General features: G+C 36.3%; 1 long non-coding RNA gene across 1 annotated transcript; it reads right to left on the bottom strand.

Moving 5' to 3' along the window:
* Positions 1 to 920: 920 nt before the first annotated feature.
* LOC137027543 (uncharacterized) lies at positions 921 to 7,292 on the bottom strand. Its single transcript, XR_010896051.1, has 4 exons — positions 7,039 to 7,292; positions 5,816 to 6,040; positions 2,447 to 2,576; positions 921 to 1,383 (listed from the first exon to the last, which is right to left on the bottom strand). It is a non-coding gene; the product is annotated as an uncharacterized lncRNA (long non-coding RNA).
* Positions 7,293 to 17,990: the final 10,698 nt, after the last annotated feature.

Raw genomic sequence — 17,990 nt, forward strand, 5'->3', positions numbered from 1 at the left:
TAGGCAAAAACAATATACATGCCATTTACAAATCAATTTTTAGGGTTCAGGATTTTTTTTTTTTTAACCAAACTTTTATAAAGATGATTGTTACGTCCAAGGACGTATGTTTTTGTTTTGTTTGTTTTTTTCCCCTTTCTCCCTGTTTTCCCTCTCTCTCTACTTCCATAAGCAGGAAGTAAACGGCTGCCACCTGACTCCAGTGATTGGTGATCTGATGTGATTGGAGGAGGAGAGGAAGCTGTGGGGATTTAAGCAGCACCATTGCACAAAGAGAGCAGTGTGTGTGTGGAGGCTGCATTGCGAGGTTTCTTTTCCCGACTCAGGGTTTATGTTTGTTATTTTGGCCTTGCCCCCTCTTGAAGCCTTAATCCTCCCACATCTGTACAATAAATTAACATGTTTATTTTGATATTGAGTTGCCTTTGGTCTTTGTTAAAGCCCTGGTGTTGGGAATTGCACCTTGCTGCCTCCACACATCACACCATATTTATTCCGTTACCTGTTCCTTAAACCCTAGACTAGATGGGGACGTAACAATGATTCTCAACTAATCAAAGATATAACGGAATTGATTGATATGCCGTTTTACTTGATGCAATGTGTGGGTAAAATGGCCTTAAATGTGATACATCAACAAAGTGAGATGCCAGCTCCGCATCTGAGGCTCCCTTAGCTGGGGCACAGTTTTATTCATTTTTCTTATCTCTTAAAAAACACACCAAAGTAATATCATTGGCTGGTAATATTCGCTCTTAGAGTTATTTTCCATGATATCATCTATGGGGGCTCTCCTCCCATATGAAAAAAACCTGTATGTTTCATATACAGCAACCATATATCTTTAGTAGAAAATGTGTATGAATGTCAGTAAATTTCCTATACAAATCATTTAAAATTCTTGATTGAATCATATGCAAGTCACATAGGATTTATTAAAATTTTGCATCATTTGCTCATATGAATTTTATACAGATTTTATATGCTTCCACCTAATTCCTCATATCTCTACATAATTATCTTACATGATTTCATAAAATATTACAATATCTCTGCATATACAAATCATATGATTTCAGTCAATTACTTGCACAAATTTACATTAGAAATACTTTTATTTCAACACAATCAACAAGAAAATCAAATTATACTCCACAAGAGTAATTTAAAATTAAAACTTGATATCAAACAACACACAAACCCCAACAACAACAACAACAACAAAATACCTTGAACACACTGTCATGGCTATCAATCATCAAACACCATTAAGGTTTTCAGATGTTTTTGTGTATTCTTCCCTCTAATTTCAGTAAGTTTGGCATTATTTGCTGTACCAATGCTGGCGGTCACCACATGAGGAAACTTTCTGCAGCGTTGCTCCTGTGAGACAAACAAAAAAAAAAGGCAAAACATTGCTGATGTTAGGAAGCAAAGTGGCCCACAGTCCATGACTACATATTAAGTTAGACAAATCAACAGCAGCATGTTTGGGGATCTGGACTTCCCAATGGAACCAAAAAGTTGTGAGTTTGACAGGAATTGCCACTATTGTGGCACTGAGCAAGACACTTAAAAGATTATTTCACTTTGAAATTAAAATTATCCCAAGCTTTACTCACCCTCAAGCCATCCTAGGTGTATATGACTTTATTTATTCTGATGAACATGATCTGAGAAATATTATAAATATCCTGACGCATTTATAATGGCAGTAATAGTGATCAATGACTGTAAGGCTGCAGAAAGTGCTTCCATCCACATCCATCCATACTCCACACGACTCCAGGGGGTTAAAAAAAGGCCTTCTGAATCGAAGCTATACGTTTATGTAAAAAAATATCCATATTTAAACAAGTTATGAAGTAAAATATCTAGCTTCCGCCTTCCGTATTCAACGTACAAAGAAAGTGTAAAACTCTTGCAGCTCACAAAGCTTAGGCTACGTCCTACACCTTCCCTATTAAACTTACAGAAAAAGTGTAACTGACATGATCACAATTTACACTTTCTTCATAACTTGAATATGGATTGTGGTCTGGCGGAAGCTAAATATTTTACTTCATAACTTGTTAAATATATTTTTCTTACACAAACGCATCGCTTTGCTTCAGAAGGTCTTTATTAACCACTGGAGCCGTGTGGAGTATGTTTATGATGTATGGAGGCACTCTTTTCAGCTTATACTCATTGATCCCGTTCACTGCCATTATAAAGCTTGGATGCGTCAGAATATTTATTAATATTTCTCAGATTGTGTTCATCAGAAAGAAGAAAGTCATATACACCAAGAATGGCTTGAGGGTAAGTAAAGCTGGGGCTAATTTTCATTTCAAACAACGAATCCTTTAACCTAAACTTACTCCAACTGGATCACTTTGAATATAGTAATAATAACAACAACAGGGTTTCAGCACTTCATTGACTAGATAAACGAGTACACTACCTGTTCTGTTGGAAGGGCTCTGTAATTACTCTGTGGCAAATCCTGTCCCATCTTCCAAGTCATGAGACTGATGCTGACGAACACTGAGACTTCAGGGCCATCTTCACTTCATTTATCAGATTTGGTAGCTCTAGCAACAAAGATATAGCAAAATAAAATATGATAAAGCAATCTCTTAAGGCGGGCGTACACGGTGCGAATTCGGATGGTCGGAATTTCGTATGGCCACGCACACGTCACGAGTGAGTAATCTGAAAATCGTACGGACGTGGTGATATACGGCACAATTTTACGACCTGCCGATTTCTGAGTTCCGCACCAAAAACATGGAGTCAGAGGAAGAGATTGCTTTTTTTGTGGCAGCAATGGCTTGCGAAGGAATAAAAAAGAAAAAAAGAAGGGCATGGCAAAGAGTTTGGCTGAAGAGCAGACAAAAGCATGGACTTTCTGTTCTCCAAAAACAGCTTGAGGTAAGTCTATCTGTGTGCGCATGCTTTGATGTGGTCGTGGAAGATATGGGAAAGTATATAAACATAGCGTGTCACGCAAGTTTGTGCATACGGTAACATCGTTTTTTATATATGTAATTGCTGGATAATCTAGGTATTATAATTGTATAAATACTATTTTTACAGGCCAAATGTTTTATATAAGGAATAAATATTGTATTGTGGGAGAGCAGTGATGCAGAATCAACATGATGCAGAAAACTGCCTTCAGGCCTTTTGCTATATGCTTACATCAGTACAGTAGAAATGCATTGTAAATAGACTTAAATAAAATACAATATGTGTACTTGATTAAATTATTCTACAGATGAATGACATGACAGGCTTCAGAGAGATTTTACGGGTGACTGTAGGAGTTTTATGAGTTACTGGCCATGGTTGAACCTTTGATCACCAGAACAGACACAGTCATGAGGAGGAGCATCAGTGCCAAAGAGAGACTGTCAGTGACATTAAGGTTTCTGGCCACAGGTAAGTCATATATAATATATATGTGTAAGTGAAAGTGAGTGAGTGAGTGAGTGAGTGAGTGAGAGAGAGAGAGAGAGACTAAAATTGACTATCATTCTGTGAAAGAAATGTGCTGTATAAATTAATTAGCATTGCTTCGCCCATATAAAGACAAATGCTCTTTACTCATGTTTATTCATTGTAGGCGAGTCTTTTAAATCACTTGGCTTTAAGTTTCGCATGGGAAGCACAACCATTGGCAAAATTGTGGAAGAAACTTGTGAAGCCCTACACCACACTTTGAAGGCGGATTATTTGAAGGTTTGCAATCATATGCAAAAAAGAAAATAGTATTGCCAGATTATTTTGACTATTTTCACAAATGAAAGAGCACTTTTTTAAAATATATTTTATATATTTTATATATTTTATATATATATATATATATATATATATATATATATATATATATATATATATATATATATATATATATATATATATATATATATATCCTATTACACTGTTACACTTATTTTAAGGGTAACACATTAGGTTCCATACAGTCTACAACAGTAGTTAACATTTTAAGTTAACATGAACTAACAATAAAAAACACTTTAACATAACATATATTAAGTTGTTAATATTGGTTTTAAGATTTACTGAGACATTAAAATCCATTAAAGTTGTATTTGTCAACTTTTATGCACTATGATCTAACACACACCAAAAAATATATAATTTCATCTTTAGTAACATTAAGAAAAGTTAACAAACGCTTTAAAAAAGTTTCACTGTTAGTTCATGTTAGCCAATGCATTAACTTATGTTAACAAAACATTATATTAAGCATTGTCATACTGATAGCATCTCAATTGAGCGGTGCATTCTTAATGTGGTACTGTCATGTTTACAGACACCAACTTCTGAAGAACAGTGGCGGAAAACTGCTGAACAGTTTGACATGAAGTGGCAATTTCCTCATTGCCTTGGGGCAATCGATGGGAAACATATTTTCATTCAACCACCAGCCAATAGCGGCAGCACGTTCTACAATTACAAGTCCAGGTTTTCTATCCTGTTGATGGCTGTAGTAGATGCCAATTACAGATTTCTCTATACAAATGTGGGAGTTCAAGGCAGAGTTTCAGACGCAGGTTTATTTGCACAGTCTGATTTGCGAGTTGCCTTGGATGACAGAAAATTAAACCTTCCTCCTGCTGAGGCTCTACCAAACACCAACATCATCATGCCATATTGTTTTGTGGGAGATGAAGCTTACCCACTAAGAAATGACCTGCTGAAGCCTTACCCTCACAGAAGACTACAGCCTGAACAACGCATTTTCAACTATAGGCTATCTCGTGCAAGGCGTGTTGTGGAAAATGCTTTCGGAATTCTCGCAAACCGCTTCAGGGTCTTCCACACAACCATCTGCCTCAATCCTGACAAAGCAGATACAGTCACTTTGGCTGCACTGTGCCTGCACAATTTCTTACGTCACAAGCAGTCAGATGCCTACCTTCCACATGGATACACTGACTGGGAGGATGAGAACCATCAGCTCCACAATGGGGCATGGAGACAAGAGATAACCCTGCAGTCAGTTAACATGGGAGGAGGGAAAAATCCAACAATAGCTGCCAAAGAGCAACGTGACCATCTCAAAGAATACTTTGTCTCCCCATCTGGCTGTGTACCATGGCAAGATCAGTATGCCTAATGGATAAGCAAAAAAAAAAAAAAAAAAGCACTTCCTTGTCTATGTTTTCACTATTATTTTTTATTTCTTAGTTATTAGCAGCATTGTTTTAGTAGCAGCATGTTCCTTAAAACAAACATGTTACAAAACGTTAACATGTTGAACATTTTGAACGAGTGAAACATAAAATATTAAAGATCACAGATAGCAATAATTCAAACACAAAAATCCCAATCAAAACTAAATAAAATTACACCAATCAAAAGTTAAGCATTCTGTGTTTCTTTCTGTGTTGCTCACAGCATCTTTGAACAGTACTCTTGCCAAAATAATGGCAAAAAAATTATACAATTACAGCTCTTGTAGCTGATTGCGCCCTGTATCTTCTATCTGATGCATTAATGTGTAATTTGGCTGGGATATTGAAGGGCATGGGGGTGGGGTGGGTGTGGATGCTGCAGATGGTGGATTAGGAATGTATGTAGGATGGGGAGAAAAGTAACTTCCAGACATGGGGAAGCCTGGATGAGTTTGCATAGGATGCACAGAAATTTCACTTTCTTGAGCATCATAAATCTGAGACATTATAGCTCTTTTTAATCTCAGTACTAGGGCAGGGTTTTTAATTCGCCTAAGTTCCTCCCCAACCTGTTTCCCAAAGGAATACTCCCCTTTTTCCTCTCTATTAGAAATTTGGTCTGCAACCTTATTGAGTATTGAAAGTTGTTGCTCGATGCTGTCATTTTTTTGAAGCCTGTACTTGGCACGACGATTTCCAAAGGCAGGTGGTCCAGAGGCATGTGGTCCAGAGGCAAGTTGTTCCTTTTCAACAGGTGTGTCACAAGAACTCCACTCTAAACCAGGTGACAGATCAGTGTCATTTTCCATATCACTGCCTGCTCCTCCTTGAGCACTAGTTTCATCTTCAAGCTGTAAAAGATGCAACAATTCAAATGTAAACCAGGAAAATAAAAACTGCCTTCCCTGTTCACACTATGTTCTTAAATGATCCTACTCTGTCCTCCTGTAACCCTCATCTATATATCTTTATCCCTTGCTATTTATTTTTCCCTCGCATTTTTCTCTCTCCCTAGTAAATCTACTTACTTCCAAACTACATTGACTTGCTCTCTGCAAGACAAAGGGCTTCAGGAACTGCAAGTGTTGTAATATCCACTTCTGCCTTGCTGTTGGCTGTTTAAAGCCACTACCACTTGCTTTTTCTTTTATAAGTTTTCCAAATTGTGTCCTGAGCGTGGCCATTCTCGTTTGGACATCTTGAACTGTATAAACAATACCAGAAAAAAAAGCAACGTTACATTATTATGTGTAACTATGCTGTCTCTGTGTATTTAGGGTGACCAGATTTTTTATTACCCTTATACTGACATATGAGAGAAAGGTACAATATACTGTTTATACATATTACAGTTAAACACAACTGCTCTCCCTCTTTCATAACTGCATATAAAATATTTATATGAGCCATGACTGTTTCCTACACATATAGGTTCTTTTTCAGTAACAGGAAACTGGGACGTTTGGTCACCCTAGTGTGTGTGTGTGTTCTTGTATATGGCTTATGGGGACACAAATGTCTAGAATGACTTGGGTATTACAACGTAAACATGGTTTATGAGAACATGTGCTGTGCCCTCGTAAACCAAATGGCTTAAAAAAAAAAAAAACATACTAAACGGTGTTTAATTGAAATTTTAAACATGCAGTTTTCTGTGATGGGTACAGGTAGTGTATGGGGATAGAATATACAGTTTGTACAGTACAGAAAACCGTTACGTCTATGGAGAGTGCCTTTAAACCATATATGCGCATGAGTGTGTGTGTGTGAGAGAGAGAGAATTAAAAAGCCTAGTTGTATACTATAGCTAGCATTGCATAACTGTAGCTAACAACAGGTAGCATCTCACCTGATAACTGTAGCTCTTGGGCGATCTGCTGTAAAATATCATCACGAATGACCCGGTCATGGTACACACTGCTAGAAACATCATAAAGCGCTCGCTGTTCCTGCCAGAGTTCAGCGAGTTTATCCTCTTTGTCAGTAGTCCACATTCGCCGTGGCGCTGCCATCTTCGTCTTTCTTCTTCTATGGTTTTCCTAGTTCGTGATTGGTCAACTCCAGATAGATCAACAAATCTGCTCGTTCAACCGCACACGTCACGAATTCAAACCGATAGCTCACAAACTTTTTTGACATGTTTAAAAATGATCGGGAGGTGCTCGTAAGGCACTCTGCTCGGCTCGTAATTCCTCGCACATGATACGAGCTGCGACCACACGAGTATACACGATTACCACACGATGGAGAAAAAAAATAAAATAAATAAATATCGCATGCGAATTCGTACGACAGCAAAAATCGCACCGTGTACGCCCGCCATTACACCTATTTACCAACTCGGCTACCTCCTATGTGTACATATGGTCATTTAAGCTAATGAATTTAATGTTAGTGATGCATTTTCAAAGCCATCATGCCAGATGTTAGAGGTTGGATAACTTTCAGGTTTTCTTGTCATATACATTTTTAAGTTCTTTGTCTTAACTTTACATAGCAAGTTGAATAATAATATTGAAACAATAGCAGTTCTACAATAATTTAAAAGTTTTAAGTGTAAAGACAGAAAAAAAAACTACTAAAATAAACCACCAAACAGTTTGATAGCTGGCTGCTGATTCACCAAACAGTAAAATAACTAATATGTGCATTTTTTCTTACTTTTTTGTTGTCATTTCTCAATTTTTCTGTTTTCCTCCATTATTTCAGCCTCTTCCGAGTCTCTGTTGAGGTTGTGCTTGATACTCATCAACAGTCATTCATTTCTCTGTGGTTTGGGAATCACTGTCCTTTTCCTTTGGGTCTGTCAAGGAACAAGAAACAAGAGATGGAAATGATACGCATTCATTTTCTTAGATATTGGTCTTCTTACCTCAATAAATGTAAACAGATGAATATATAAAATGACTGGACTGTGTCCACAATTATGCACACCGACACTCATATATCACTCTTTATCTCATTTCATGACACAATTATCATGTTTACGCGTGTTAGCTTTAGCCCATGTGCTAATCAGTTCAGCTCGCGCGGTGTGCACGCGGCCTACCGTAACTTACTCAAAACGGCTCAGAATTAATCATTTTAGAAACTTCGACATGTTATTTACATTATATTCGGATTAATATCTGAAATTTCGCTCACTAAAGCAGAACAGAATCATATCTTTATTCACACCAGGAAGATTACTCACAGTGCTTCAAAACGCTGAGATCCGCTACGTCTCTCTCTTCTCTGTCTCCGGCGACAACACTTCAGGCTGACGCATCGACTTCAAAAGCTCCACTTTCAGTGCACTCAATCACATTTCCAGTTAGATCAATGGATGTTCTGGAGAAACTGTCTGATCCGTCTGTGCTGATCTGCTCTGACTCGCTCTCATCTGCTCACGCTGAAAGCAGCGCCGGCGCGACCAGTGGGCGGGACTTATGAATGCACCGCTACTATTGGCTCTTAGGGGTGTCTCTCACTGCAGCACGATCAGTGATTGGATGAATCTCTTTTTCTTCTAGATTTTGTTTCCTTTTCTTAACTTTTTTCTCTTTGCTGGTAGCATAGGTTACCCGGGTTACACCAATTAACCAACTATTTTTTAAGAATTGCTATATGGCTATCTTAAAATGAACAAGTATAGGTCTCTGCGGAATAAAAGAGGGGCGTCTCCCAATTTTGGGGTGTTTACTAACTGAGAGAGGTGTTTATAACCATAGACATCATATAGGTAGACGCCCTATCGAACGCTACTGCCTATTGGCACGGACGAGCCGTGGAGCCGCCATCTTGGACCGGTCGCCAGCTCCACTCCGTGTAACTTGTTTGACAGGTGCAATGAGCTGTCAAGCGCATTTAATTAATCATATCTTGCTGAATACCTAACGGATTTTGACGCGGGGTTTTTTGCTGCAAAGGTCATCGATTTAGCTATGATACAGGACACATTGTTCAGTGTATTTTAATATTCATAGTAGGCTTAACAGTTATAATATTCTGATATAAGATATAAAGTGACCAGACGTCCAAAATCAAAATATGTGATGCAGGATATAAGGTAATTTATAAATAACACACTATACATTTGATAAAGAAGCAGAAACAGATAGTTGCAGTAAAATAAGATATCTCAGTAATACTAGCAGAAGTGGGAGGGGTAACTCGCTTTGCCGTCATGTGTGTATTGTTGCTTCCTGATATCACGTGCGCAAACACAAATAACAGTTATGTCCGGTCGAACAATGTATGTATAACTTCAGATTGGATTGTGTTGGTAATAGGCACTTAACGTTAACTAACGCTAAAAGTAAGTTTCGTGCATTGAGCGCATTCTAACAGGTGCTTTCGAACGTCTTTCTGATCTGAATAACTTAGTAAGTTATGTGGAAAACACTTGCGAGGTCCGACGGTTAAGCAGAGCGGTTAAGATAAAGGGGCTTGAATAATTAATAATCAATATAACCTGACGAAAGATATTTATTAAATGTTATCCACATTATATTTCATCTGCAACAGCATTGTGAACTTTTATAACGATGCGTTTGGTCATTAACTTTTAAATGCATCATTATGCAAAGATGATGAGAATTCTCTGCATGAAAGACCCATGACTGGCAGATCAACGTGCAACTACATTTCTCTCCGAAACGGTAGGAAAATAAATTTAATTCAATGTGGAGGATTTTAACTGTGACAAGATGATTGACAGGGTAGTTTAAACAGTTATAGGTTGCGTAAATAAGCGACAGAACGTCCGTTAAAGACGCATTTATGACGAGGTAGTATGTCCCAAAGCTTGTCTACTCTTCTGCTACACACTCAAAAATGTACTTTTTCTTTACAAAAACAGTAAATGCTTTTAGGGCGTAGTATAAGTAGGCGAATTGGGACGCAGCTTAGGAGTACGACCGGTCTAAGATGGCGGCCGCAAATCTCAGCGCCCAGCGGCCAATAGGGCGTCTACCTATATGATGTCTATAACGATCCAACCAAAAAAGTACGGAAGCCGGGATATGCGTTTTTTTTTAAAGTACGAAAGGCCATTCATCATTATTTTTTTTTCTTGTTTTCTTATGATTACAACTACTTTTTTAATGTTTAAATCCCGAGAAACAATTGTGTCGAGATAATGAAAAATAAATAAAATATTGCTGCATGCTTGACTTCCGTGACAGGGAAACTATGCGTTTTTCCCTTTTCCCGAGTGCCTGCCTAGATATATGGAAACATTTTACTATAATACATTCATTTATTTTGAAGAGTATGAACTATTTTACAGGACCTGTAGCTTATAGCTCGAGAGGGCGAAATATATATGATTTATGCAAGTTTTATTAGCCTACTCCGTTTTTTTTAGTGCTAGTTATTTATTTATTTTATTATTATTATTTTGCATAAACTAGCCTACGAATTATAATGACACGGGATGTAATTTTGTCACAATGGCTATATATTTTACATAGACAAATAGTCATTTGTCTGAACTTATCCAATCGGCGTCATTTGGTTGGACATGGGGTGTAAGAATACTATAGTAATTATAGTAAATAGTGTTTTTGAACCAGTAAATATACTGTATATTATAGTATTTACAACACTTGTTAATTATTGCTACAGCATACAGCATAGGCTGTAGTAGGCTACTTTAGTTTGTACTATAGTTAACTGCGTGTACTGTAGTATAATATAGTTTAAAGAAAACATAGTACAGTATTGGGTAACGTAATTTGTTAATTACTATAGTTGTTATATTAACACAGCAATAGCCTTTAGAATTACCACAACAAATTAATTCAAGTATGGTTCAAAAACACTATAGTACGTACTATAAATTACTACGGTATTTTTTCACCTCACCTTTTTCACCTCAAATAGTTTCTTAAGGCTAGATCCTTCTTGTGCTACAAGTCTTGTTTAATGCTCTTCAATATGAATAACGCAGAAGAGCAGGCACGCGATCAACAGCCTATTTTATTTAATCTCTCGCATGCCAAATTTCACGTACATAATACCTGCGTCATAAAAGCTATATAGTATTATATAATATTAAAATGACATAACCACTGCACTATAACAGACAAGCAGAGAGAATACGTAGGCTAGACAGTGTTTGTTTTTTATAGGCTATCAACCACAGAAACACATGACTGCCTCAGCGTGTATAAGCTTTATATGCATCAAGACTACTGACTTACTGACCTTGTGTAAACTTAAAAAAAAAAAAAAAAAAAAGTGTTAACCTGAAATTATGATTCTGAAGACTTTAAACTTTATAATCATTTTATTGACCACAGACTGTAGCCACAACCTAACTGCAAAACTAAATCAAGTGACTAACATATACATCAAATAGAATAGCGAATGTTAGCTAATAATAGTTATCGCTAGAAGTGAGTGGAAGATTGCTTGGAGCTTTTTACAACGAGCTAGCAAGCATATTCACACAAAAGAAACATTAAACAACTGTTAAACAACTTAAACAATACACTTACATTCATATACCTTTACATATCTCTTTTTGTTTTTGCGGAAATATCCCACTCGATTTGAGCAAATCAGGTAAAGAGGTTGAAAAACACCTATTTCCGTGTGACAACACCCCAAAGTTGGGAACAGCCCCTTTTTGTTCCGCAGAGACCTCCTTCTCAAAATGAACCCAAAATAGTTGGGAAATTAAAAACCAGATGCAGAGAATGAATGTTGATTAGTAAGCTTTAATATTTTATTAATATAAATTTAATAGTTTAATAGTTTATTAATATAAATGTATTAATAAGCAATTTAATAAATGTTTATTGTTTAATAATTATTCATTGAACATTAATAAATGTTCATTTCCAACATACTTTGGGTTAATTTTAATTAAGCAATACAGTCATTTTTAAACCATAGTTGAGTTAAATAAAACTACCCAGCAGGTTGGGCAAACATTTAACCCTACCACTGGGTTTGTCCATTTTCAACCCAACTTGGGTTGTTTTTAACCCAGCATTTTTTAGAGTGTAGTTCATTTGTGCTTGTAAATGTCTTCCTTGCTGTTTTTTCCTGCATAGTGGCTGAATTCTTGATTTTCTTGATATTTCACATTTGCAAAAACTTGCTCTGTTTTATAGTCACACTGGTGTAATGTGTCTGTTTTGCACACTGTTTTGATATTTTAGAGTGTGACCCCTTCATTGCTGTGCACTTTTTCTGTACAATGGTTGATTTGTAGTTTGTACCACCAAAAGATTCTCAGAGTTTTTGTGTGTTTTTGTATTTCCCATTAATTTCCTATGGTGGTCATTTGGCCACAAAGGAGCCAAGTGTGACTTTTTCCCTGACCCTTTAAAATATCTGAATCATGTCCATGATTTTTGTGTTCACATAGGCTAGCTAATGCGACTAAAGTCACCAAGTGTCATCCCACGTTAAAATGTTAATTTAATTAATTAGTTTTGTAATTAAAATGTTAATTTTGAAATTAATATATTTGCTTGCGTATAGTTTATATGTGTTTCATCTGAGATTGAAAGTCTATGATTATACATTATATGACTGTGATTGACAGGCGTAGGGCTCCACTTAGGACAAGATAAGAGCGAAGGCATGAGTGAAGTACAGCCTTATACTGATGCACTATTCATAGGCCTATTAAATTTGTATTATTTACCTGTTTTTACATCATGAAAATCTGTAAGACTTTAGTTATAACTTGGACATATATGACATATAGGATTGAAATACATAAATATTATGCAATTTGTATATGCGTTTTTTGCAGCATATATGTCCCTTATAATATTCTGTTAGAACATATAAGAATCACAGATGTTTTTAACAAAACTTTTCCATATGGGCTCTCACACCTCCTTCCCATGTACTCCCCGACCTTTCTGCCATAGTCATTTCATCAATCAAAACTTCAGGTGTTGCTTATGTAAGAGACAATTTTCTTAGTAAGGGTGGCCAAATGCCAACTACTGTACATCTTTTACCTTAATCTCTCATGGCCTTCTGCCAATTGATGGTCAACCCTTTTCCCATTGGCCAAATGAAACATTGTATCAAAACAGTCCTAGCTTTTAAGCAAGCAAATTCTACAATTGTTTTCTATTGGATGGATAAAATACTCCATCAGTATCATTACAACTACGTTCCTTTTTAGAAAGAAATAGTATCTGTGAGGATTTCCAGTCAGGATTTAGACCGTACCATAGTACTGAGACTGCTCTCATTAGAGTTACTAATGATTTGCTCTTATAGTTCTTGCTAGAACTAGGAAGTATGACCATATTCGCCCAGTTCTGTCAACACTGCATTGGCTTCCTGTTAAACATTTTATACATGGGTTTCAAAGACGTCACTTCCGCTATGCCCGCCGCCATATTTGGGACCGGTCGCAGCTGCGCGCCCTGTTTAAGTCTATGGTGACAGCAGCTACAACTACCAGAGGAAGGCCAACAAAACGCTCTCAGAAGGTTCACAACAAGTTTATAATATATCTGGGATATGTGGTGCTGTTAGCCGTTTCAACAGTCGTCAGAACTACAAATTTATTTGAAAATATTGTGAATTCTAATTGCTGTGTTTCGGCGTGTTGTTACAGGATGAACAAAAAATCTGTTATTGTTCATGATCCTTATTATTAATCAAACTATGTGTTGATGAAAATAATACTAGAACAATATAAGAGCTAGTTATTAAAAATAATGCATTCATTTTCTAAAAGAAATATTAAAGTTTTATTTTAATGACTTAATCATTGCTGTTTGTGCTGCGCACGCTGAAGCTGAAGAGAATAAAAAACCCATAAACTGAAAGTTAATTAACTCATCGGAACACATCCTATATAAAATATTCCAGATATTAATACAAAATAAAAATAATATTACCACTAGTATTTGCACCAAATCATGCACAGATGAACTTGAAGTAAGGTCATTGAAACTCCGAAACACAGCAAATAAGCCCAAACAGTTCTCAACGTTATTTTACAAGTATATACGATTATAATATCATGTATAAGAAGAAGACAGTCCCAATCATATTAATGTTTTGGGTAACACTTTACAATAACAGTACATGAATAACCATGAACTAATACCTGAGTTAATAGTTACTTCAACATGAACTCATGATTAGTTAAGATATAAACTAATGAAGAGTGATCCTTAACTACGACAGGAGTCATAGGGATTCATGCATGAAAACAGCAACCTTAACTACGCGTTAATACATGTTTGATAATTAATGCATTAATTAACATTTAGGGTAAACTAAATCAAACAGTCTCTATAAGAAGGAATAATACATATTTGGACTTTGAAATAAATTTAAACAATTTATTATTGTCAGAATTTAAACTACTGACATCAGCAGCTTCATTATAAACATCACTGAAAGGCACAGGATTGGTTTGCCATTATTTTCACTTATCCTCCTTATCAAACATATAAAATACTAAATACACTATTTATCTTAAAAGGTCTTAACATTTTTTGTGATATTCTTTCCTATCAAACTAAACTACTGTGACTTACATCAGTTCCTGAGGAATCGGTTCCCAAAAAAATAACCAAACAGGAAACATGAACTAAGGTCAGGGAACGTTTGCTGGGATCAGAATCAGAAGTTCACTCTCCATCCAGACGCAGGCCGTGATCATACTGTACCTCCATTCTCTGACTTTTTGAAAAGTCACACAACATCACTTAACTGGGCTGAATACTTATATAGTTGTGTTAGTACAAGTGTATTTGATAGTAAGTTAATGATAATCATGAGCTGAATTTGGTAAGTAGTTAACAGTGAATTAATTATTATTGTGCCCCCTCAAGTAAAGTCATGACATAAGTATACATTAACCAACCATTAGTTGATGTTAGTATATGCTTAGTTAATAATGAGTTAATTATGATTGTGCCCCCTCAAGTAAAGTCATGACATAAGTATACATTAACAAACCATTAGTTGATGTTAGTATATGCTCAGTTAATAATGAGTTAATTATGATTGTGCCCCCTCAAGTAAAGTCATGGCATGATGCACATATCACACATCATTAACTAATACATGAATAAACACTATAGAGTGCCATCCTTATTCCTTTACACCCCGGTACAAAAAAAAAAAACTAAAATAAAAAGTATTTGTATTTTACTTTTATTTATATAATTAAACATATATGGACTTGAAAGCAAGCCATAAACATACCTGTAAAGACACACATAAGGCACATTTACATGTAAAATCGCGAGCGTCCACAAGCTAATGCTAATCAAAGCATATACATTTAAACGACAAAAATACAAATACAGTTAATAACTGCACATAACCTCCTGAAAACCCCAATAAAACATACATGTAAATATGTCTTTAATTATTAATTCGGCTTACCAAAGCAGTCAACATTTATTAGTTTAAAATGCCAGCAACACAACAAACGCGCCAAGAGAACACCTAGCGTGCGCCACTAATGAGGGTCCCGCCAGAAACAAACCCTACATACTTTAGTTCCGGGAATAAACTAGGCCTATGTCTATTTAGCTATGACTAAATGTAAATGAACTATAAAAATCAGAAAACAGTTTAGATCAAATTAAATTTATTAGTGGTAGTTAGTCTATTTTCCACATTTGATTAGACAGATCTATGTAATTAATGGCTAAATAATCATGTGCCATTGCAATTATTTGTCACAAAGCTGCAGATGGCAGATTATGATATTACAGTGTAAATTATGACAGTATTAAATCACGTTTAATTCAAATTCAGAGTACTTCTTGTTTACTCTTATGGAGGCTGATTTATTTAGTTTACCCCTAAATGTTAATTAATGCATTAATTAACAAACATGTATTAACGCGTAGTTAAGGTTGCTGTTTTCATGCATGAATCCTTATGACTCCTGTCGTAGTTAAGGATCACTCTTCATTAGTTCATATCTTAACTAATCATGAGTTCATGTTGAAGTAACTATTAATTTATGTATTAGTTCATGGTTATTCATGTACTGTTATTGTAAAGTGTTACCATGTTTTGTCTTACTTTTTGAGCGCTCGCGCTGAAGCTATAGATGATCATCAGCTCTGTGGGTTATTTACCTCAACGAAACACATCCTTTATGAGAATAATCAGATATTTATACTTAATAAAATTAATAAGTTTTATCTGTACAAAATGATGCGAATGCACAAGTGAAGTTTGAACAAGTTATGTAATCAATGTAATCAAACTCAGTCGACGCGCTCTTCCCACAACAACACGCTGAAACAACAACACAGAGAATTCCCAACATTTTATTACAATAGTGTTCTCGTTATAATGTTATGTAAATGACAGTCCCAGCAGTTATTGATGTTGTGCATTGCTGTTTGGCTGCCAGTGGTGTGGTCCCTTCTGAATGAAGCCAATAATTCTGCCGATCTAACTACTTTGGGATCAAATAAATTTGTAGTTCTGACGACTGTTGAAACAGCTAACAGCACCACATATCCAAGATATATTATAAACTTGTGAACCTTCTGAGAGCATTTCGTTTGCCGTCCTCTGGTAGTTGTAGCTGCTGTCACCATAGACTTTAACAGGGCGCGCAGCTGTGACCGGTCCCAAATATGGCGGCAATAGAATACAGTGACGTCACATGAAACCCATGTATAGATTTTAAAATCTTGCTAATTACATACAAAGCACTAAATGGTTTAGCCCCCAAGTACCTGAGCAACCTCTTAGAGCATTATAGTCCTTCATGTCTATTGCAATCTCAGAATTCAGGCCAGCTGATAATATCTAGAATATCGAAATCAACCACAGGCGGTAGATCCTTCTCCTATTTGGCACCTAAACTCTGGAACAATCTTCCTAGCGTTGTTTGGGAAGCAGACACACTCTGTCAGTTTAAATCTAGACTAAAAACGCATCTCTTTAACCTGGCATACACATAACACATTATCGACACTTTCAAATCCATTAAAGGATTGTTAGGCTGCATAAATTAGGTCAGCCGGAACCAGGAACACTTCCTATAACACCAGATGTACTCATTACATCAGAAGAAGAATGTCATATACACTAATATTAGTTTCTTTGTTTATCCCAAGGTTTACCGTAGTCAACCGGATCCGGGCCGTATCCAGGTGAGATTGAAGACCTGCACCTTGACACGACCGCAACACAGCCCTGAAGTATCAGCAGAGATCATCCACTGTAAAGACCTCATTGACACAACAGCCAGTGGCACAGTTCCTCAACAAACCATCCACACCAGCGTGATGAATATGATCCTCAACTGGTTGGAACTGGAATAAATACTTTGAATGTTGTGATCCCATCAGACTTATTATAGCTACCTGAATCGTAACAAAGCACTGTTCGCCAGAGGAGAACTGGCCCTCCGACAAGCCTAGTTTCTCCTAAGGTTTTTTTTCTCCATTTTAACACCTGTTTGCCACCTGATGTCACCTGTTGGAGTTTGGGTTCCTTGCCGCTGTTGCCTTTTGGCTTGCTTAGTTGGGGACACTTGTCATTTGATATTTAACAGTGCTTTGATCTGCCTGCATTGACACCCTTTTCTTAAAGAGCTGCTGTGCAGCCAAAATTATATACCAATTATCACTGTAAAGCTGCTTTGACACAATCTGCATTGTAAAAAGCGCTATATAAATAAAGGTGACTTGACTTGACTTCTTTAAGTGATACAAAGCAGTTGCAATTGTTGTACAAAATACATTTTGTACATTTTGTTGTTTGTCATTGTCTACTCATCTTTGCATCAATTAAAATGTGCAATACTTTATATTTTACTACCAAATTATATGTAATATATAATTA

The sequence above is a fragment of the Chanodichthys erythropterus genome, chromosome 10, assembly GCF_024489055.1.
Source record: "Chanodichthys erythropterus isolate Z2021 chromosome 10, ASM2448905v1, whole genome shotgun sequence".
Taxonomy (NCBI): domain Eukaryota; kingdom Metazoa; phylum Chordata; class Actinopteri; order Cypriniformes; family Xenocyprididae; genus Chanodichthys; species Chanodichthys erythropterus.